This window comes from Macaca nemestrina, chromosome 5 (assembly GCF_043159975.1).
Source record: "Macaca nemestrina isolate mMacNem1 chromosome 5, mMacNem.hap1, whole genome shotgun sequence".
Lineage (NCBI taxonomy): Eukaryota > Metazoa > Chordata > Mammalia > Primates > Cercopithecidae > Macaca > Macaca nemestrina.
Genome location: NC_092129.1, coordinates 49,571,114 through 49,595,638, shown reverse-complemented (window position 1 = coordinate 49,595,638; position 24,525 = coordinate 49,571,114). Strand labels below are relative to the sequence as shown.

Below are 24,525 nucleotides of genomic sequence, written 5' to 3'. Positions count from 1 at the left end.
CCACTGAAAGTCATTCAGACTGTTTTCTTACAGGGAATTTACTTGTTTCTGACATAAACTTAATGAGAGAAACTACTGTACTCAAAATATAAGTAATAACTACATTGAATTTGTCTTCCATTTTGATGTTAAATTACTACTGACACTCAAAGAAATACCATCTTCCACAAAGTTTTAAGTGTCATCACTTTAAAAAAAAAAACTCCAATCCAAATTATAAATTCTTTGTAGTGATATTATGGATATCATTCCAAGGCAAATGTGATTTTGCTTTTGCATTACATAGCTGTACAGTATACCAACAAAGTATAACAGAAATGTCCATTTGAAACACGTTTCTCTAGTTGTATGCAGAATTTCATCATAAAGATGCAGTGCTTATAATGGTGACACTATCACAAATAGAATAATGTAAATTTTAATACAAGTAAGTTTACTTTTTTGCATCAGGGCATAGACCAAAATGGGAAAAAACGCTGAAATTGGAATATGCATCTCCTAAAGGGCTAATGAGTTGCTTAAATATCAATACTGTTAGCACTCATTTAATCATGGGTAGTAAGAGATTCCATTTAACACCAGAAAAACTGAAAACCAATCAGGGAACAATATATAATGTTGTTATTATTTTTTGGATTTGCAAATCATTTTTCTTTCCATTTCATTCCTAACTTATTTTCATCAGTATTTAAATAGCATGTGTTTTACATATGCCCATCTATACAAATTTTAACAAGCTTTTAAAATATTTTCATTATTTTTTCATAAAAACCTGCATGTCCCCAGGGGAAAAATGGCTTTATGAGCTTTCTAGCAGAACATGTTTCACCTCAACGCACATTCGATTTCAAAAACAAATGTGTTAATCTAATGGTTATTCAGAAATTCACAAGTAAAAATAATCTACAGTTTGGATCAAAACAGCACTGACACCCGCATGAAGACCAACCATCAGAACTGTGGTGAAGAAACTTACAGGGAAAGTGGCCACAGGGTACTTGGTGTGTAAAGACTCTAGGGCCACATGCTGAGATCTTTCAAGAGCAGCAAATAAACTTTTTACATAAATACAAGACAAAAGAAACCAGAAGCACCATCACCATCACCACCACCACACACACACACACACACACACAAATAAATAAATAAAAGAGGGAGAGAAAAAGAACAATCTTTCTCAGCTGGGCAAACTTCCAGCTACCACCCAGGGTGCTGGATGGCTGGGATCAGAGACATGTGCAAACACGCCATTCCATTCCCCCATGCACAGATCAGAAGGGTAAATTAAACAAAAACTCTGTGGAACAACAGGGAATATCATAGTCTTTCTCTAAAGTAGACCCTTTTCTGTTTAAAGGGCTCTTACAACAAGACAAGAATGATATGTTATTATTAGAGCCCCAAATATCTTGTATCCACATCCAAGGCTAAACCCAAGGCATAAAGATGAGGGAAAAGAAAGAATATCCTTTGTATTAGGCCTTCTTCCCAAAAGATAAGAGCAAGGGAACTTTTATCAGCCTGGTAAGCACCTGGGTCCTGGACAGGAGAAAGGAACAAGAGTATGTTCTCCCATGGAATTCGAGAGTATAATATCCAGAAGTTGTTGCCTCTGTATCAGCTACCTTCGTAGAACTGACATCCTCTGCTAAGGTAGAAACGAAGACACTTAACGAAAACTCCCTTATATACAGTTATACAGCAACAAAAACTAAGATATTGACAAATCTAGCTACGATGGCAGCCTCTTTTTTTTTGAGATGGAGTTTCACTCTTGTTGCCCAGGCTGGAGTGCAATGGCGCGACCTCAGCTCACCGCAACCTCCACCTCCCGGGTTCAAGCAATTCTCCTGCCTCAGCCACCCGAGTAGCTGGGATGACAGGCATGCGCCACCACGCCCGGCTAATTTTGTATTTTTAGTAGAGACAGGGTTTCTGCATGTTCGTCAGGCTGGTCTCGAACTCCTAACCTCAGGTGATCCACCCGGCTCGGCCTTCCAAAGTGCTGGGATTACAGGCATAAGCCACTACACCCAGCTGATGGCAGCCTCTTTACAAGAAAGAGTACAAAACTCAGTGGATCCATATTCAAAAATGGATCATCAAAAGAACATGGGATCGGCCGGGCGCGGTGGCTCACGCCTGTAATCCCAGCACTTTGGGAGGACGAGGCGGGCGGATCACAAGGTCAGGAGATCGAGACCACGGTGAAACCCCGTCTCTACTAAAAATACAAAAAATTAGCCGGGCGCGGTTGTGGGCGCCTGTAGTCCCAGATACTCGGGAGGCTGAGGCAGGAGAATGGCGTGAACCCGGGAGGCGGAGCTTGCAGTGAGCCGAGATCGCACCACTGCACTCCAGCCTGGGCGACAGAGCGAGACTCCGTCTCAAAAAAAAAAAAAAAAAAAAGAACATGGGATCATTCGAAAGAATTTTTTTTTAAATTCTTAACTAGTTTTAATTACAGGGTAACTATACTCTCACGAAAACACAAGAAAGCAACTAAAAACGTTGTTTTTTAAGTGTTAAAGGCAAACAGATTATCCATGTAAATATCCAAAGTCATTCTGTGAAATTCAAATAGCTAAATATTTAATAACTACTCAAAAGTATTGCACTCTTTGATAACTGATAGTTGCTTTAATAAAAGTGAGTTGCTTTAATAAAAGTGAGCACATTTCATCACGAATTTGTGGCTGATATCTATAAGATAGAGTGTACTTTCCATTACCCAGATGTAGTGGCCTGTGGCGATAATCCCAGCTACTTGGGAGTCTGAGGTGGGAGAGTCACCTGAGCCCAGGAGGTCAAAGCTGCAGTTAGCCAAGATCATGCCACTGCACTCCAGCAGGGGCAACCAGAGTGGTGAGACCTTGTCTCAAAAAAAAAAAAAAAAGAGTACTTTCTTAGTTTAAAGTCAGTACACAAAATATCATCTTGGTAATATACCTACATTTCCACAGTCCTTTTTTACCAACCAACTCTTTGATACACTATCACTTGTAATCTTGTAGTTATTAAAACAAAAAATAGATGCCCAGTGAAAGCAATACATCACCAGAGAGACTTAATAAATTAGATGATGACATTTGAAGTAGTTGACATTTTCCCAATTTAAGCCAATGTGCAAATAAATTATTCACTAATCCTCAGTAGGTGGAATATGCTTGACACTACCAATCCCTATAACAGATCAACACTGAATAACCCAGGAATCTCTAGCTAAATAAATCATATTTCAAACATAGACACAGAGTTTCATGAGAAAGCAAAAAGGTTCCAGAACCACAGAGAAGCACAGGAAAATTCAACAATGGACTCAATAAAATCTATATCTAAATTGCTCAATAAAAAGCACATTCCAATGCCAAAATGAAGAGAGCTATGTGTATGGCTTTGCCAATAACTTTCAAAGGGTAGGACAATTTACAAACTTTTTGTACTTAAAAACTATATTTCATACAATTTGTTAAAAGATGACCTATTTAGTAATTTTATTAAGGCAATAAAATATTCTTTACGGTTCAGGCAAATAAGAACTTTACATCTTACTCCTATAGTGGATCTTAAGGCACCCTTCCCACTAAACACAATTTTTAAAACTGTAAAGATCAAATATGTTTTCTATGTAAATTCTAACAGGTTTCTCTTTATATTGGCAAATACAAAGGACAAAAAGAAAAGAAAAGAAAAGAAAAGAAAAGAAAAGAAAAGCTTCTTAGGAGTCTCTAAAGTGAAGCATATGGAAGGTCAATAGGTGATTACACATAAATTGCTACATCATGGCTTATTCATTACTAAAATGAGGAGCTTCTGGCATGGGGAGAAAAGTTTATTTGTTGTAAGCCCATTCTGCCTTAAAAAAAGATCCAGCTTATTTCTTGTGAAAGAAATATACACAATTATCCTTTTCATAACCCTTCTAACTTGGGATTTATAACTCAAAAATAAAATAGCTTCAAGACCCTAATTGTGATCTGAGTTTTCAACTCATTGTCTTCTACCACTGAAGTTCCATTAGGGAGAGATCACTCCATACATTTCGGCTTTCAAATCAACATCAGCCAGCAGTGAAGTGTGTCAGCTGGTAGCTATTTAAGGTAATATACAGCCCTAAGGGGCAAAAAGTTCAGTCTAAGGATAGAGGCCTGAGTCCCCTGATGAAAGGGAAAACTCTCCTTTTATCCCAGGAAGTTCAGGCGCTATGCTTTGTACACAAAGAATTATTTTTAATGTTTGTCTCTTCAATATAATGCCATCTACTTTGATAATTTTACAGGTTGTCATAGAGAAATAAAAATTAGGATTCATAAGAAAAAGATTCAATACTTAGCATATTTTCTATAACACATAACCAGAAGATTCCAACAGACATTTAAAGAGGCACAAAGAGCTTTTTCTTCTTCAGGGGAATGGGTGGGTGGGGTACGGGTTCAGGAAGAGAAATATCAGCTGATTTGCTTCTGAATTAGCCAACCAGATGCTGGAGCCAGCCTTCAGCAACCTTCTAAATATTTAATAATTCAGACAGCACTTTATTAGGTGACTAAAAATAATGCCAAGACAAGTTAATGCTTCCAAACCATATACTTCCTAAAAAATTTGCAGCATCAGACAAGAGGGAAACAATCTCAGGAGGCCAAGTCTCAAATTCCAGATGTCTACTGACAAGCCTGTAGGATATGCAACTAAATCCACAGGGCTCTGGGAAGAAGGCTTTTAAAGGTTTTCAAAAGGTTTCATAAAGGTTTCTCCAGTTTTTTTCAGCTATGCAGATTTAGAAAATTAAAGCCAAAATTAAAATACAAATTTTAATAACAGCAACTAAAATGTCAAAACAAATCAAAATTGAAAGCGCTGTTTTCAGTCACAGGTAAAAAACTGGTACTTTCCCCAGGAGGGCATTGTTCCTATAATCTGAATACATATTTAAGGAACTGAACAGTGGGCAAACACAGAGGAAGTTCAAACTAACCCCATGCAATCAGCTATATTTTTGTGTATAATACTAAGCAGTGGGATTTCTCTCATGCTTGGAAGCTAATCCATTCATTGTGGAGTTACTGCTTCAACTCTGAACCAAGTCCCTGTCATCTTCTTACTTAGGAACCCATTCTGGATTCTCTGCAAAATCACACTCTAAACCTACTTCAACTCCCTAATCATGATCCATCTTCACTAATATCACCAATAACCAGTCAATACTTAACCACATGAACCACTCACACTTACAAGTATGGTTTCTCACAAAAAGTCATACACCACAATCATCCTTTTTTTTCCCCTCTAGTCATATTTACTTTCTGTACCTTTATCTCTCTTCCTTCAGATGTTTGCTCTGTGCAATGAGTTCTACATAGACAGGTAACACAATGTATTATGCAGCTTACATGGAAATCAGTAGGCTCACTACAAAATGAAGATTTCCTTTATGTTAAGCCATTAAATTTCCTAGAGATTATTAGAATCTGCCAAATTTGAGGGTAGGGGATAATTTAATAATGCCCATCAAATATTAAAATGCATATAACCTTTAACTCAGAAATTCTATCACTAGGAATTTGCAAACATGTGTATAGACATATGTACAAGGATGCTCAATAAGTCCTACTTGACTTATTGAGCTGAAAACAATCTTTATGTCCATGAAAAGGTAACTGGGCAAATAAGTTATGGCAGACTCACATAATGAAATGCTGTGCAACTATGGAAAAGAGGGAGATAATTTCTTTTTTCTTTTTTTTTGAGACGGAGTCTCGCTCTGTCGCCCAGGCTGGAGTGCGGTGGCGTGACCTCTGCTCACTGCAAGCTCCACTTCCCGGGTTCACAGCATTCTCCTGTCTCAGCCTCCCAAGTAGCTGGGACTACAGGCACCCACCACCACGCCCAGCTAATTTTTTCTATTTTTTAGTAGAGACGGGGTTTCACTGTGTTATCCAGGATGGTCTTGATCTCCTGACCTCATGATTTGCCCGCCTCAGCCTCCCAAAGTGCTGGGATTGCAGGTGTGAGCCACTGCACCCAACCAAGAGGGAGACAATTTCTAAGAGCAAATAATCTCTACTATGTATGCAAATGCATATCCTATGTATATGCCTAAAAGGGGGGGAGTGATATAGTTATGTAGTTATGTCCAGGTACAATCTATGAGGTATAGATAATATTTTTGTGAAGATCTATAATATAGCAATAGTGACGACCTCCGAGGGAGGGACTGGAGAGCTGAGTGTCTAGAATGGAACATTTCAATGTTAAATCTTTTATACTGTGTGAAAATTTCACCGCAGCCTGTGTTACTATTTTCACACAAAATTAAATCAATAGATGGAAAATACCCAAGTAAAACACATTTATCTTCCTGGGTAGATACCTATTCCAAAAAGGGTGGCATCATTACATTTGAAAGCTAATGCTGCTGGAGACAATTATTTTTGCCTCTAAAAGTTTCAGAAGTTTTGACGTGCCAGATGGTCTAACACTCTACTAAACCAGCACTCAATAGAAACAAGCCTTCTGCAGCAGTGGGCTGGTCAATGGTAAGCTTTTCTCAAGGGACACATAGAACAAAGCCTTTTTGTTCTCATAAGTTACTTTATAACTAGTAACTCCTGCTTACTTAAAGGACAACTTTGTGTCTAAACAGGTATTATATAACTCAAGCTATTCTCTTCCCAAGGAAACGAGTATCCCTATTGTCATCTAATACTGTGATACTAGGGTCTAAAGTTTTTTGGAATGTTTATAAAAATCCATTGTTAACACTTGAAAATGAATGTCTGGCCTGATTTTTCCAGGCAATGGAAGCATCGCTTTATTTTTCAAGTAGGTTTAAGTGATCCCACCTAGACTGTGGCAGAGTGAAAGCGCCAGAGTCTACTAGTGTCTAAAGAGATGCTGCAATACGAATAGCACCTTCGTTCATGGATCTAAATTGCAGAAGTGAAAAAGAAAATTATAATTTAATCATGAGGGCAGGTCTTTCCTGTGATGTTCTTGTGATAGTGATTAAGTCTTATTCCCTGGACCCTGCTTGTCAGGTTCAGAGACAGAAGGCTTTATGTGCCATGAAGGTTACTGTAACAAAATACTAAAAGAAATGAACCTCCACAGGTGAAGCACCATCTGAGACTGACATCAGCCACGTTCTTGTTTAGGGATAAGTTAAGCCACAGTAGGAGGGACTTTGCAATGTCTGGTCATCTCAAGCTTTGCATTTGAAATTGCTAAACCAAGGAATTTAAAGTACAATTTCCATCTAGAATTTGATCTGGAGATTGTTTTAACTTTAAAATCGGAATACGGAACAATTAGGAAGTAATAGAGCCTTTACAAGTACAACACCGTGGGGACTCAGGGAAAAGGGCGGGAGGGAGGTGAGGGATAAAAGACTACACACTAGATACAGAGTACACTGCTCGGATGATGGGTGCACCAAAATCTCAGAAATCCCCACTAAAGAACTTATTCATGTAGCCAAACACCACTTGTCCCCCAAAAACCTATTGAAATAAAATATTGTAAAGAAAATAAAAAGGCAAGACAAAAACTGGAAGAAGATATTTGCAACACGCAAATTGACAACACTACACATTGGTATAGAAAAGACTATATATAGTTCAGGATGATAAGAACTTAAGTCATCAGAACATAACTTCTTCACTAAAAATTGAGTCAGATCATTCTACGACCATGATAGTCTGAAAAGCAATAAAGAAAACTTTTTAATCGTATGAGAAAATATTCATTGATGTTACATGTAAACTAGATGACTTATCTGTATTATTTCATCCTGGCCCTATAATATATATTTCATGGGATAAATAAGAAAGAATAACACTCTTGAAATCAAAAGACCTGTGTCATGATTTCCTTTATGACACTTATCTAGCTGCTTGACCCTGGAACTCTTGTCTGAACCTTGATTTTCTGTGTAGAATGTTCCTCTAACACTTGAGCAAACACTCTTATCAAGAAAGACACTGACTAGTACTACATAATTGTGCATTTGTTTCAACAAAAATTTATTGAGAGTTAGATAGTTTTAGTTACAGGACAATTAAGACTTTCTTATTATTATATGTATACCAGGAATACCTGCATTGACTTTTTCAGAGGTGAGGGTTCCACCAGTTTTCATATATTTCAAAAAAAATTGATAAAAACTCTAAAAATATATTATTATAGTATATTGTTTATGTTGGTTTAACAGCAAAAAACATGATTACTTTTGCACAAACCTAATATTTTGAGAGAAGCTGAGTGTATGATATTTTAAAATATTTCTTCATTTTTTACTACAATGAAAACTTGTTAACACTATTATTAACAAAAATTTAAAATAAAATATAAACAGATTACATGAAAATTTATCAATGACCAGTAATTATTATTATTGTTGTTATTATTATTATTATTTGAGACAGAGCGAGACTCTGTCACCCAGGCTGGAGTGCAGTGGTGTGATCTGGGCTCACTGCAACCTCTGCCTCCTGGGTTCAAGCAATTCTCCTGCCTCAGCCTCCTGAGTAGCTGGGATTACAGGCTTGTGCCACCATACACAGCTAACTTTTGTATTTTTAGTACAGACGGGGTTTCACCATGTTGGCCAGGCTGGTCTTGAACCCTTGACCTCATAATCCGCCCACCTTGGCCTCCTAAAGTGCTGGGATTACAGGCGTGAGCCACTGCGCCTGGCCTATGACCAGTAATTATTAAAAGCCACATTGAATAATAAAATATTCATCACATCAGTGAAGCCATTCCTAAAATAGCAATGCTACTTTTATTATGAATGCTAAATAGCAATGTTATTTTATTCATTGATGTAGCCCCAGAAATTATAACAGTCTGTAACATATAGTAGACAATGAAAAATCATTATTGAATTACTAAATTTTCTCATACATAACATCTCAAACAACTTTTAAACTTTAAAACAACTTGGAATCACCAATTAATATACCCACATATACACACTACTTAAATATCAAAATATCTTAATATTTTTTCATATTTCTTGCTTCACTTATCTTTCACCTCCTGATATGGTTTGACTGTGTCCCCACCCAAATCTCAACTTGAATTGTAGCTCCCATAATTCCCACGTGCTATGGGAGAGACTTGGTGGGAGGTAATTAAATCGTGAGGGTGGGTCCTTGCCATGCTGTTCTCGTGATAGTGAATAAGTCTGATGAGATCTGATGGTTTTATAAAGGGAAGTTCTTCTGTACAAGCTCTCTTGCCTGCCACCATGTAAGATGTGCCTTTGTTTCTCCTTTGCCTCCAGCCATTATTATGAGACCTCCACAGCCATGTGGAACTGTGAGTCCATTAAACCTTTTTTTTTTAAAATAAGTTACCCAGTCTTGGGTATGTCTGTCTTTATCAGCAGCATGAAAATGAGCTAATACATCTCCTCATAGGATTTCTTCACGCCATAATTCCTGACTCCATTCTCTCTGTATTCTCAAGTTCTGTATGCTGCACAACAAATCTGAGCTCGAAAACTAATGAAAAAGTTACTTCTTTTAGCTCACCTTCTATTTCCTCATTAATGTTAGTATACTAGTAGTTAATTTAAAATCAAAATTAAATATGACAGTTTTTAGAACACTTATACAAAATGTTTATACCTGACAAGTTCTGTTTTTGCTTCATAGAAAACACTTAACATTTAAAAAAAGATTAAAAAAAAAAAGAAGTTCCCTTTAAGTTCCTGGCTTACAGATTTAAAATTCAAACATTCGGCTGGGTGCCGTGGCTCAGACCTGTTATCACAGCACTTTGGGAGGCCGAGGTGGGCAGATCACGAGGTCAGGAGATCAAGACCATTCTGGCTAACATGGTGAAACCCCGTCTCTAGTAATAATACAGAAAAATTTAGCCAGGCGTGGTGGCGGGCACCTATAATCCCAGCTACTCGGGAGGCTGAGGCAGGAGAATGGCATGAACCTGGGAGGCAGAGTTTGCAGTGAGCCGAGATTGTGCCACTGCACTCCAGCCTGGGTGACAGAGCGAGACTCCATCTCAAAAAAATAAATAAATAAATTAAATAAAATGAAATTCAAACATTCTTTATATTATCATATCATTCCCTGTTTAAATTAAAACAAAGTAAAATTCAAACATTCTTTATATTATCATATCATTCCCTGTTTCTTTAATGATTCTCCATATTCCAACCCCAAAATAACTAAACTGTGATCCAGTGCTTCCAACAGAACTTTCTGTGATAATGAAAATATTCCATCTTTGTGTTGTTCAATAGTAGGATGGCTATTAAACATCTGAAATGTGGTTAATGATGTGACTGGGGAAATAACATTTGATTTTAATTTTAATTCATTCAAATGTAAATAGTCACGTACAACTAGCGGCAATGGTATTGGAGAATGCAGCCCTAATTCCTAACTTTCAAGGTGCCACAATACAGCCTTATCCTACATACCAGGCATCATTCCTACAATGTTCTGAACAACAGACTTTCCTAGCATGCCCTGATGAACTTTGTACTTTTTCTCTGTTGACAGGATTCTATTTTCTTAAATAATATCCTCCTCATGGTTTTTTTTTCATCTATTCAAATTTTACCCATCCATTGAGGTCCAATTCAATTTCTACCTTCTACTCAAAGCCCTGCATTATAATCCTAATTCAACGATTTCCTATCCAAATCGGCCATCTCCATTATGCTGTACTGTTACCCTGTACCTTATTTACATGTTGCCTTGGCTTGTTTACAGGTTGTTTTGGCAATGTGCTTTCCCTTCCTTGTCACCCTAAGGGAGTTAAGTTCTTTGAGAGTTAAATAATTAAGAAAAAAGTTAAATTTATTTGTCCCTCAAATAACCTATAGAATCCTACACATAAAACCATTGCTCAATAAATACTTATTTGACAAGAGTAAAACAATGTGAATATATTAAAATGATTCACTCTGCATGTTTTGCCATAATAGAAGAGAAAGACATGATCTTGAAAGACTTTTACACATTTACAAAGTTACCATAATAATCTCCAATTCAAATTGCAAGTCAAAAATTCTAGGGCTTGATTTTAATCCATCGTTCCATTTTCTAAGGATCCCAAGTTACCCTGCAGATCTGTACTCATTTTAACTCATAAATTTCCCCCAGGACAGAGAGGCTCCCATCTTCCTGTAAATCATTCAAGCTTAACTTTATGATGGAAAACATTAATTTGATTGTATTTTTTGGGTCATACTTTAAATTTTAAAAGAAAGTGCTGCCCTCTTGTGAAATGAGGTAGAAGATTTATCATTTCCCACACTACAAAGGGATTAAAAGTTAAATTTTAACATTAAAACAAAAATAGAGTTTCTCTCAAAGTTGTAAATGTTTCCCCTGAGGTTTCTCCCCACTGTGCTTTTCTGCTCTGTCGGTGAATTTCCCAACCAAACGAGAAATGGATATTAGGGTAAACTGCTCGCCCTTGCACTATAATTGAAAGATAACGAATGAGTGGTATATATTCACTCTATTGGGAATGAAAGGCTGTAGTTTCTTTATATTACTGAAGGGATAAATGGGAACGAGAGCTAGTGAAGGAGAAGATGCATCAGTGACAACATGGGAAGACTCAAGTCAACTCACTGTCTGACCTTGGGCAAGAGGTTAACCCATATGTACTCTACTCTCTTAGCTATAAAGTGATTATTTCAGTAATATTCCAAACTGTGTAGAGTTGTGTTAATGTTAAGTGAGAAGTTTAGGTGACATAAATAGCATAGTGTTTATCATCACATAGTAAGTGCTTATTATAAGTCATTTAAACAATAGGGTCCCTAAGAAAATCTAACAACTGTAATATATGTGGTCCTTTATTCAGGCATTCACTATGTGGCACAGGTACTAGATACCATGAAAAAAATATATATATTAAGTATTATTTTGCAGGAGCTTCCATTCTGAACTATCCATGTGTGAAAGTTTTAGATACCAAAATGGAATAAATTATGTCAAACCCTAGCACATGGAGTTGGAAGGCCATGAAGGGGGAGCCCTCACTCACAAATGCCTGTAAAGGCCTTATAGTAGACATTCCTGCATTTACTGCATATTTGCCTGTAACAGGACTTATAGCAAGGAAATTCCCCTAGACTGCAAAGCTCCAGATTAGCAGCTTGCACAAGGACACCTGTCTAGTAACGATGTCTTTAACAATGATTTGTCGTCAACTCTTAGAGTAAGCCCTTGTAACCAATGATCTTTCTGGTTTAACAAACAGTTTATGACGACTTCTTCTCTTTGTCTTTAAAAGTCTCCCTTTGGTCCCAACCTTTTTGACGTGCCTGTGATTGGGCACAGCACACATTTTCTGGGTTGCAATCCTCTGCTATTTTCAAATAAACTCCTCTGCTCTGGAGAGCCTAAGTTTCTTTTTAGGTTAACACACAAAAATACATGAACAATTATTCCATAGTTTCATGAAGAACAAGTATGAGCAGATTCACAATTGACAGAAATGACCAGTATAAATCGTATGGGCTTTAAGGATCCTATAAAATATATCAGTTCACTCAAAACCTACTTGAGTGACAAACAGTGAATTATCTCAATTCTAAGGGTTCTAAGAACTAGACAGGAAAAAACAAATCCCAAACTGAGTATTATCCAATAGAGTTTTCTTTTTTTCCAGTGTGTGTTTTTTGGAATAAGATTTTGCTTTTACTCCTACCCTCTGTTTTGGAATTAGGATGAAGGGAGGATGAGAGATTGGCTGGACAAAATAGTATAGCAAGAGCAGACTGAGCTATTTTGACTATTTCTCTAACATCATTAACAAAACTTGAGTAACTCACACATTGGTTTTCATTTACCCACCACATTTGGTCTCACATGTAAATAGGTCCATTTACATAAGAATATTAGGAACAGGTGTGCCCATTTTAAAAGGTATTTAAAATGTAGAACATTCTTTGATTTTCGGTACACTGAGGGAGTTGTCTACATAAAGTAATCTTCAGAAAATTCTTCTGTAATGTAGGAGATCTTTTGTCAAATTAAAAGCCACCCCCTGATACATTTGCTTTCCCAGTTTGAATTTTTATGTGTGAGAGGTTTTCCTTACTTAGGAAAACCTCCCATTTCTTGATGGGTATTATGATAGGGAATAAAGGAATGTTGGCATGGTGAAGTGAAAAAAATGTCTCAAGGAGAGTATGGATCTTATATTTCCTTAATATAATATGTATTTTCTCTTTTTAAGCAAAATCTCTTTTTAAAAATAACCTGTAAGAATGGAGGAATGACAGTCATGTTGTTCTGTTATTCTAATTAGTTGCTTGTCTGTTCAAATAGCAGACAGCCACACAGAGGAACCTAGTAACATGTTGGTGAGCTAACTGTGGAAAAAAGTCTCCAATTAAATGCTAAGAAAGGAAATTAACATGCACACATTTTAAATTAAATAATGCTTTGACTTTACTGGAATCAGGCAAAAGCAACGTTGACTCATCATACACTTAAGGGAATACTTCTAATAAATAAATCAAGTTTAAAAAGGTGGAAAAACATGCCTCAATAACTTTTCCAGCCAAATAGAACTGCATGACACTGTAACCACTAATTTTCTTAATCTTGTAGAGGGGGTAGAAGTCTGACAAAGTGAACTGTTAAGTAAGTATACAGTAAAATCGAAGGAGTAGACCTAGGCCTTGTTACCATTTATTTAATCAGGTAAAATAGAATCGGTTTAGTGACCCATATGAAAGATCAACAAGAAAAGGATTTCAAGTTCAGAGAATAAAAGAAATGAACCCCGAGAGTGTGTGCTAAATAATATGTTTTCAATAAAGGTGTGTTGATTCAATGTGATGGACCACTGAATACCATTTTGACATAAATTTTTTTAAAGAGTTGCTTTCTCCCCCACTCCAATTACAAGCAGCCAACTCTGCTCTGACCTCCCACTTTTTGCCAGTCAGAACCACGCTTTGAGGAGCCCATAATACTCGCATCACCAACACAGCTTTCTCCATACCTCCGGCCCCTTTTAAAATTTGTTCTCCTTGAGCCCCAACAGCCCCGTTATACAACACAGATTTCTTGATCATCACCTTTAAGGGTGTCTTCTCCAGCTCCTTTTATTTTTTCAGATTCTTATATGTTTCCTCTTAACCCTTCAGATTCTGTCTCTTGTTATTAATCAAAAAACTAACATCACCCATATATTTGCTACCTTGTTAATTTTGAAAAGTATCAATTTATGATGTGAATCCTTTTCCATTATTTGCCTAAATGTTTGTGTTTCTCTGTTCCTTCTAAATTGAACTAAGAGGAAAGCCCAAGGAATAATGCAGAAGTTATCTTTGAAGTCAGTAAGTTTAAAGACATCTTCAAAACAGAATACTTTATAACAAAACAGTATCTAAGGACTATAACTATTTTTAAAGGTACAATTCTATTGAACTGAATAAACAAAATTATTTTTGACAATTAAGGCAGACACAAATAATTCCTCAGAGTGTCCTCAAGAACAAAAATTACTTGGGAATAGAATCCAATTTAATCCCCGGCATGGATAAAACTCCAGGACTTTACAAAACTCTATGCTAATCTCAGCCTAAAATAAACAATAGAGGGACCAACTCACCACAACAAACAGTTTCTTGAGAATAGCAAGAAACTGCAATTTGGGTTATGCTTGCTATGGCTGACCACAGGTGCATGCAAAGAGGCTGAAGCAAGGGGAAGATTTGAAAGAAAAAAAGTCCACATGAACTGTTTTGAAACAAAGACCACCGGTTCCAGGAGCTTGTTACAGGAATCCACATTAGCTCATTGGTGAAAGCAGTTCTTGTTATGCAAATTTCCTTGTGCAAGCAGCTTATCTGGAATACTATGGTTCTGAGGAATTTCTTGGGATAAGTTCCATCGTAGGCATACATGTGTGAGCTCCCTTACTTCATGGCCTCCTGGCTCCATTTTGTTACTGCTTGACATAAACCACTCCATTTTGGTACTGGTAAGTCTTATATCAACTATATTCAAATTTATTATTACTCTTTAATGAAGTTGAGATAAAATTGGTTTCTCTGACAAACTAAGAATTACAAAATGATACAGTTTATTTTTTAGAAAAACACTGGAAAAATGTTACTGAAACACTGCCAGGGGAAAGCATATAAATTAGGCCCTAAAAATGTATGACTAATATATAGCCAAATATATAATTCCATATACTTTATATTTTATGATTATCATAATTATCTCCATTTTTAGAACTTCTTGAGATTATTATGATATTAACAGTTTGTAAAACTAAATCATATTACATGTGTAATAAAGTATTTATTTTTACTACTTAATGAGTCAGATAAAAAGCATTCATTTTGAATACCCTGGTATTTTATTCAAAAATGCTAATTCAGTTTAGAAAAGTATTGAACCTATGTATGAAGCTCTTATATTTTGCATGTCTGGATCCAAAATAACATGTAAGCATCAGCCATTTGAACAAATCAGGGAGACTTTTCCAATATTAATTTTAGAGTTAATTTAAAATGGCATAAGGGGAGAAAGATTAAGAATTTTTACTTAACAAGCATTTAGTTCTGTGTATAAGGTTTCTACATAGGTCTACATAGGGTTTTACTTTTCCTTCACATGTATTGATTTGCTTTAGCAATTGTGGATCCATGCCTCTTATTCACATATTTCCCTGCTTTGCAAAGGTAAATACAAATTAGTCATAAATGACTCAACATTAAGAAGAAAAATTTCCCATTGCTTTTGCCTTTTTCAGGAAGATGACAAAAATAATTAACTGCATTACAAATGTGACATGACACAAACATCATGAACTCAATTGTGTAGGTAAAACAATTTTTAAAAACACATGTGCATATTTCTAGAAGAATATAGTGGTGCAATTATTGATCCGGTCTCAGGACCACCTCAGCAAAATTAACACTTTTTTTTTTTTTTTTTTTTTCAGATGGTGTTTCATTCTCGTTGCCCAGGCTGGAGTGCAATGGCGTGGTCTGGGCTTATTGTAACCTCCACCTCCTGGGTTCATGTGATTCTGCTGCCTCAGCCTCCCGAGTAGCTGGGATTACAGGTGCCTGCCACCACACCCGGCTAATTTTTGTATTTTTAGTAGAGATGGGGTTTCATCATGTTGGCCAGGCTGGTCTTGAACTCCTGACCTCAGGTGATCCACCTGCCACGGCCTCCCAAAGTGCTGGGATTACAGGCATGAACCACCGTACCCAGCCCAATTAACACAAATTTTTAACAAAACAAAATTATTTACAAAATAAACAAAAATCTGAACATCATAACTATCCAATACAACCTACTCTCTTACTGGAAAAAGTTAAACTCTTTTCTTCTTGTTTTACTCAAATGCAATATTTTAAACCTTAACTTACACTTTGGATATTTATAGTCTCCTTAAAATACATTAGTTTCCATTCCTCTCTGATAAACCAAAATCTAAACTTTCACCTTTAAAGTGGCCCTTACCAACTTCCATGACTCTTTCTCTAGTTTTAAAATAACCATTCACGTATGTTACTTTCTAGTCTCCATCATCTTCTGATAGAGACATGAGCTGTTGACTACCCAGAACCTTTAAGTTTAGCTTTGAACTTTTCTCTCATGCACCAATACGTTTTCCAGGACAATCTACTATAAAATAGTAGATACTACTATAAAATAGTAGCTATATAGATACTATAAAATAATAATAATAACTCCAGGAAAAATATCCTGAAGATCATGATGAAAGGAAGACTGAAAAAGAGGATTTGGGATTCTGATAGACTCCATGGAAAAGCAAAAAGTTTATGTAAACTCAGAAGGAACAAAAAAGTATTAAATTAGGCTCACGGTCAAAATTTCTCTGATTATGTAAAATCTATTTGAGAAGCACATCCAATAACACGTTTTACAGTCATAAATATAATCTACCCAGGGAAATCAATATTAAAAAAACCATACCAATATTTATTCCCTCAATTCTAGGGGAGATTATATATTCAAAATAAAACAACTACCCTACTGGGAAAAGAAAATCTCCTCCTTGGGTTCGGAAGATTGTGTCACTGTTTTGTAATTTCCCCAAAATAAAGAAGGCATTTCAAATTAAATAGATAAGAAAACCTGACATTGTATAGTCCCCTGAGAGAGTAGTGGAGGTTCGCAGATTTGTGACATTTTATCTCTAGACGAACTCTCCTGTCACTAGTACAAAACAGGAGGAACGGAGCCATTTGCAGCACAACTTATCTGAACAAGGGGAAGGCAAGCAGAAAACTTCTCAAAAATTCCTCAAAATGTATTACTTTTGCCTCTTGGGATTAGAGTTAGGAAAACAAAAGATTGCAAACACACACACAAAAAGATATTAAGGTGAGAATGAAATCAGATCAGCAGAAAATGAAAAAGAAATGGTTTGAAATAAGATCTAAATATGACTAGGGCAACTAAGACAAAAAATTAGGCTTTATACAATGAGCGTAAATTCTGTGGACCCATACTACATATTAAACCCACACCTGTTAATTTTTCTGGCTCATAATACTGGGTATTTATACAAGTAGTCTAAATTAAAGGAAAATTAGTCATAATAAAAAGAGAAGTACAGACCACACTTTTGCAGCTTTTTAACTGGGTCAAAATTGGCCAGTCCAAACACAGACAGTAATAAAGAAAATATCATCATCTTTTCAAAAAGGGACATACACTCTATGCCCCATTTGAGATCTCATTAATTTGGAATAAGTTCTAGTCAAAGACAAACAGGTTTTACATACCATACTAGATTTTAATTATAGCTAAATATAGTTGCTAATTTTATATTCATGTAAACACTTGCATTGCCTTTGTCAAGATTCCTCAGCAATATTTCTGTGAACCAAAAAACATAAAGTCAACCAATCACTAATCAACTGCTTCATTCATGGCAATATTATTCGGGTCTTGAGTATTTTTTCCTTAATAACTGAGTTCTACCCAATTGAATTTTGAAAGCATAAGATAAACTCAAACTCTAAAAGTAGCATTTTGCTATCTTACTTAATATAAGCATGGCATCCAGAATCTATAATTACCTTAGGGCCAAGGAATCATTTCCATAATGGGTTATGTAAACCCAAAATAAAACTCTACATGCCCCTGCCAACCATCTGAATGGACCAATCCTCTCGACCAAGGGCATTCCAGAGTTAACCTGAAAAACTAGTTCAAGCCAAGATGGAAGAGGGGGTCAACATGCCTCATTATACCCCTCCAGCATTAACATCAACACAGACTTCAAGTTTGACATGAAACATCCGTAATCTGTTCTCTCTGAAGTCTGCTACTTGGAGGCTTCCTCTGCAGGATAAAACCTTAGTCTTCACAACTCCTTACTGTAACCCAGACATTCTTTTCTACTTTGAATAATCTTTCAACCAATTGACAATCAGAAAATTTCCAAATCTACCTATGACCTGGAAGCACCCGTCCCTCCATTTTGAGTTGTCCCACCCTTCCAGATCGAACCAATGTAAATCTTACATGTATTGACTGATGTATTATGTCTCCCTAAAATGTATAAAAGCAAGCTGTAACCCAACTACCTTGGGTACATGTCCTCAGGACCTCCTGAGGCTGTGTCATGGGTGCATCCTTAACCTTGGCAAAATAAACTTTCTAAACTAATTGAGAACTGTCTCAGATACTCTTGGGTTCAGAGTTATTATCATTGGTGAGAATGACTTAGGAACCCTAAGATACAATCTAGTGCACAGTTTGTATTATTAATAACTGATCTTCCTCAATTCCAAAGGAAAAAAAACATTTTATTTCACTCTATTTACTTATTAATCTGAAATAAATACTCTTTGTTCAAGGACTTCTGGTCTTTCAATGAAACCGATAACCAAAAGACAGCTGGCATTAAAATCTATTTCAACTGCAAAAATTAAAAATTAGTATATTATAGATTTCAAAAACAATGATCACAGTTGAGAAGTAGTTCTTTTCAAAACATTTTAATTTATAGTATAAATATTGGGACCAAGTTGGCAGACTTTTATACAAACCCCTAATAATAACAGTTGTTAAAACAAGCTTTTACATAGCAATTTTCAGGAGACCAGAGCTTTGAACAAACAAATATAAACTGTACTCCTGATTATATACCTCCCTGCTCAGATCTGTAAGTTGTAAGATACTCTTTAAGGGATAAAAACTTAACACATTTTTTTCTTGCAATTTCTCAATAAGGTGTAAGTTCATGATCTTAGTATAGAAATATATAAATTAAATGTATGATACCAGCTGAGGAAGATGTAAAATAGAGTTTAGACACTGTAAAGCTTTTGGGGTTCTTTGGTATTATACTAAGGGATACACTTAATGTATCATGTTTAGGATTGGACTTTGGTTGTCCTCTCTAATCTACTCTTTACAATAATTCAATTCCATTTATAATATACTTGATAAGTATATTCTGATTTATCTTTGAGCATCTGACACAATGGGGAACTATATCTCATTAACATTAGATTCCACAACTTCTTATTGATATTAAGGTGGAGGGGGAGATGTTTCCATGATACGTCTTAGCTTCCTCTTATATCACAGAACTAACACATTTTCAAAAGATAATCCTTCCTCTATTTGACTATAACTATCATGATCCCTTGGTTTCTCTCTGTCTCTCTCACTCTCTCTCTCTCTCTCTCTCTCTCAATCTCTCTCTCTCTCTCACTCTCAAAACCAAAAACACTTTGTTCATTGAGCCATTTTTTGAAATCTTAATGTTGTCTGCATAATCTCTGGCACATGCTGGAGCCTTTCCTGGGAATAGCCTCCCTCTCTCCTGCCCCTGATAATGCCTCATGGCCCTATGGCCAGGATACTATCAATACATTCTTCAGAATTATCTGCAGATGCCCTTCCCTGGAAAGCCTGCTTTAGCATCTCAAAGCTTTGTTAATGCCCCTCTTCCACATAGAAACTCCCACAGCAACACCGTGCAGACAGCCCTAACACAACACAGATCACCTTGTCTGTTGATACAGCTTCAAGATTCAAAAAAATGCTGAAAATAAAGGCAATAAGATGAGAAAAAAAAAAGTAAGAAGCAATAAGACTGTGCATTCATTGATTGATGGGGTGTGGAAAGGAATAGAAACAAAGTATTCGAGAATGATACCTAAATTTCTGGCTTGAGTAACTGAGCAAGATGAACAAACAAGGGAATATACTAAGGGAAACAGATTTGAGTTTTAAAGGGTCGGTTGAATCACAAACTTGTATGTCCTGTGAGCAGTTGCATATAATAGTTTAGAGCTCAGGAGACAGTTACGGGATGGAGACAAAGATTTGGGAGTCATTAGCAAACAGATCATTACAGAAGCCTGGGAATAGTACATCCAGTGAAAATGAAAGAGATTTAAAGACAGAAATCTGGAAAATCAGTTAAGCACGGAGCAAAGGAAAGTGAACAAAGAATTTTTTCTTTGTTTTTTTCACGTTTTAGTGAAAAAAAATGGCCAAATGTAGCAACAAAACTAAGAGTATATGATAAATCCAGAGGAGAGGACACTTCAAGGAGAGTATTGTCATTGTACAATGGACAGGAAGATGAAATTATGTAAAATTTAGGGAGAGGTAAGCAGTAAGGTCATCCATGATCTTGGCAATGCCCATGCTGTTGTCATTGATGCAGAACATCATTGCCTTCCTTTTCTTTTATTTTTATTATTTTATTTTATTTTTTAGAAACAAAGTCTCATTCTGTCCCTTAGGCTGGAGTGCAGTGGCAAGATCATAGCTCACTGCAGCCTTGAATTCCTGGGCAATCCTCCCACCTCGGCCACCCGAGTAGCTGGGACTACAGGCATGAGCCATGCCTGACTAATTTTTTTAAAAAGTGTCTTAGAGATGGGGGTCTCGTTATGTTGCTCATGCTGGTCTTGAATTCCTGGCCTCAAGCGATCCTCCCACCTCAGCCTCCTGAGTAGCCCCATTGCCTTCTAAAAGGATCATAAGCAATAACTACAACTTAATATATACCATTCTATCATACAAGAAAAAGAAAACACACATAAAGTACATGAGCAACTTCCAAAATTAATTTTAAATACCACTGGTAACTCAGAGCACCATTTAGTAACTTTGATTAATTGAAAATCAATTCTGATGCAATTTTCCAAACAGATATATCCCAGACCTAACTCTTTGCTAAGAAAACGGATGTTGTACTACTATGAAATTCTACATACAGTGACAAAGACAGACCTATGACAGACCTACGTTAAGTGACTTCTTGACTGTTAAACAAAATTTTTGAGTGTTAGACAAAATTTTTTGACTGTTAAACAAAATTTCTGACTGTTAAATAACAATTCTAGTGATTTACTACCTCCGAATCCCTATTTAAAGGAAGCATCCAGGCCCTAGAGATAAGCAGTCCCAAGAGTAACAAAACCAGTTTCACCACATTCAAAACAAAACACTGTGGTCTGAAAGAATGACAAAAAACATGAACTATTTTTTCTATTTAAATATATTTCAAAGAATAAAAACAGTGTGAATACATCAACAAGGATGACAGATGCGCAAGAGCTTGTCTTCCCAGTATAATGAGCACTGTTTTAAAGAAAAGTCCCCTGTACTTCAAAATTGTTTCAAATGTTTCAACTAGAAAATCATTAGTGGTTTTTTAAAACAGTGCTCTCATTAGATAAAAAGCTTTTCTGAGTTTATAAACTATATTAACCATTTGGAGTATTTCAGAATTAACTAACATGGTGGAAAAGAATATTTCCTAAATATTATCTTGCTATCTAGAGCTTCCAGACACTAAAGTTATACAAATACAGCGTAGTGTCTAACAATGTCTGATGCATAAGGTTAAATATATCTCTTCTATGAGCCGTAATTCCTGAATCTTCCTATTCACTCAAGTTGTTTAAAAGGCTCACATAAAGAAGCCATAATAAAACTTTTTTAAAAGATTTTTTTAAAAATTCAGAAAAAGAAGAAAATTAAATCAGAAAGCGGAGGCTATGGTAGCAACTATAATTGAGCACAGGGCTCCCAGCAAGTGTAAATGAGCCTGGAGCTCCCTGGCTGCCAAAGCAAACAGAAAAGCAGAAATTAGTTACATCATTAGCCAATGTCAATTAGGGTGGAGGGGAAAAGGCAAGATATTGAAACATATGCCATGTACAGAAAAACACCATTTCTTTTTTTTTTTTTTTTTTAAACAACGTGCATGTGAATACAAGTGCTTGTATATACATACATAAAATGTTCTAGAAAGCTGTATAAGAAACAGTGGTTATTCTGGGTGTGGTACTTAGGAAGTGAAGAACCACAGGGCAGGAGATATTTCATGTTATAACATCTGTATACTACTACAGTTGCTCTTTCAAGAAACGTGCATTATTTCATAGTGTAAACGTCTATATTAGATTTATATATAGTTTATATTAAACTATAATTTTATTTTATAATTTAGAAGTATAAATGAATGTAAAATAATAAAGAAGATAGTACAGGGCAGAGTAATCTAAGGGCCACATAACTACATTAGATTCTGAACATCACAATATGATAGAAATCAAGACGCACTTGACTGGGTGCAGTGGCTCATGCCTGTAATCCCAGCACTTTGGAGGGATGAGGCAGTTAGATGGCTTGAGCTCAGGAGTTTGGAAGCAGCCTGGCCACATGGCAAGACCCTGTCTCTACCAAAAATACAAGAAATTAGCCAGGTGTGGTGGCATGCACCTGTGGTCTCAGCTGCTTGAGAGGCTGAGGCAGGAGAATAGCCTGAGCCTATACAGCAGAGGTTGCAGTGAGCCAAGATCACACCACTGTACTTGAGACTGGGTGTCAAGGAAGACTCGGTCAGAAGGAGAGGAGAGGAGAGGGGAGGGGAGCGGAGGGGAGGGGAGGGGAGTGCAAGGGAGGGGAGGTGAGCCGGGAAAGGAAAGGAGAAAGGGAAAGGAAAGGAAAGGAAAGGAAGAAAGAAAAGAAGGAAAGAGGAAGGAAGGAAGGAAGGAAGGAAGGAAGGAAGGAAGGAAGGAAGGAAGGAAGGAAGGAAGGAAGGAAGACTTCAACCACTTCATTACAAAATAGTTACCATAAAAAAAAAATAATAAAATAAAATAAAATAAAATAAAAAACCTCAAGGTTACTCTGTTACAGTTTGGAATCAAACTTAAAGATAGCTCAAAGCAGAAATCCAATCATGTTCTTTCACAAGACCAGTGAGAGAGAGAATGAGAGCTCAAGAAAGAGAGAATGAATGAAGAAAAAATAAGGAGGATGTAAATCCTATACTGCAAGCAACTATAATCTCAATTTATAGCACTGGAGTGAGTTATAAAGATTAAAATGTCTGGAAATATGTATTAAAATGTCTGGAAATATGAAGAAAAGAATACTTCTGCTGCTAAAATCTATTTTCTTTGTTATCTTCATTATCAAAGAAAAACTTTCTTAGATAAACCAGTTTAAAACTATTTTTTTTATTATACTTTAAATTCTAGGATACATGTGCAGAATGTGCAGGTTTGTATCATAGGGATATACGTGCCATCGTGGTTTGTTGTGCCTATCAACCCATCATCTACATTAGGTATTTCTCCTAATGCTCTACCTCCTCTAGCCCCCCACACTCTGATAGGCCCCGGTGTGTGCCGTTCCCCTCCCTGTGTCCATGTATTCTCATTGTTCAACTCTCACTTACGAGTGAGAACATGCAGTGTTTGATTTTCTGTTCCTGTGTTAGTTTGCTGAGAATGATGGTTTCCAGCTTCATCCATGTCCCTTCGAAGGACATGAACTCATCCTTTTTGATGGCTGCATAGTACTCCATGGTGTATATGTCCCACATTTTCTCTAATTACAAGCATAAGAAAGTATGAAACAAATTATGACAGCTTATAGTTCGATGGAATAGAAACATTTATTAATAATTTACAACATACTATATCTTAAAAATTTCCAGTTTTAAAAATATTATCACTATTACACTCAATTCTAGGGTACTTAAAATTCATACATACAAATTATAAACGCCCGAATACAGTGTCAAAAGTCATCACATTCATATATTTAAAAAAATAATAATTTTCTAACCTGTCACAGCCAAAGAAAATAACTAGGTTTAGATATTTTAATAATGTGAATTATTAATTTTTTTTTAAGTCAGCAGGGTGCCTAGGCTGACCATGATGGCTCATGCCTGTAATCCCAGAACTTTGGGAGGCTGAGGCGGGCAGATCACTTGAAGTCAGGAATTAAAGACCAGCCTGGCCAAATGGTGTAATGTCATCTCTACTAAAAAATACAGAAATTAGCCAGGTGTGGTGGCGCACACCTATAGTCCCAGTTATTCAGGAGGCTGAGGTGGAAGGATCGCTTAAGCCCAGGAGGTCAAGGCTGCAGTGAGCCCAGATCATGCTGCTGGACTTCAGCCTGGGTGACACAGTAAGACCCTGTCTCAAAAAAAAAAAAAAAAAAAAAAGGAAACCACAAATAACTGAAGATTTTA

At 36.3% G+C, this 24,525-nt stretch overlaps 1 protein-coding gene across 9 annotated transcripts in view; it reads right to left on the bottom strand.

Annotated features, from left to right (window-relative positions):
• The window catches only part of LOC105465799 (utrophin), a 579,736-nt gene that overhangs the window by 209,152 nt on the left and 346,059 nt on the right, over positions 1-24,525 (bottom strand). The gene's annotated exons all lie outside the window — the stretch shown is intronic.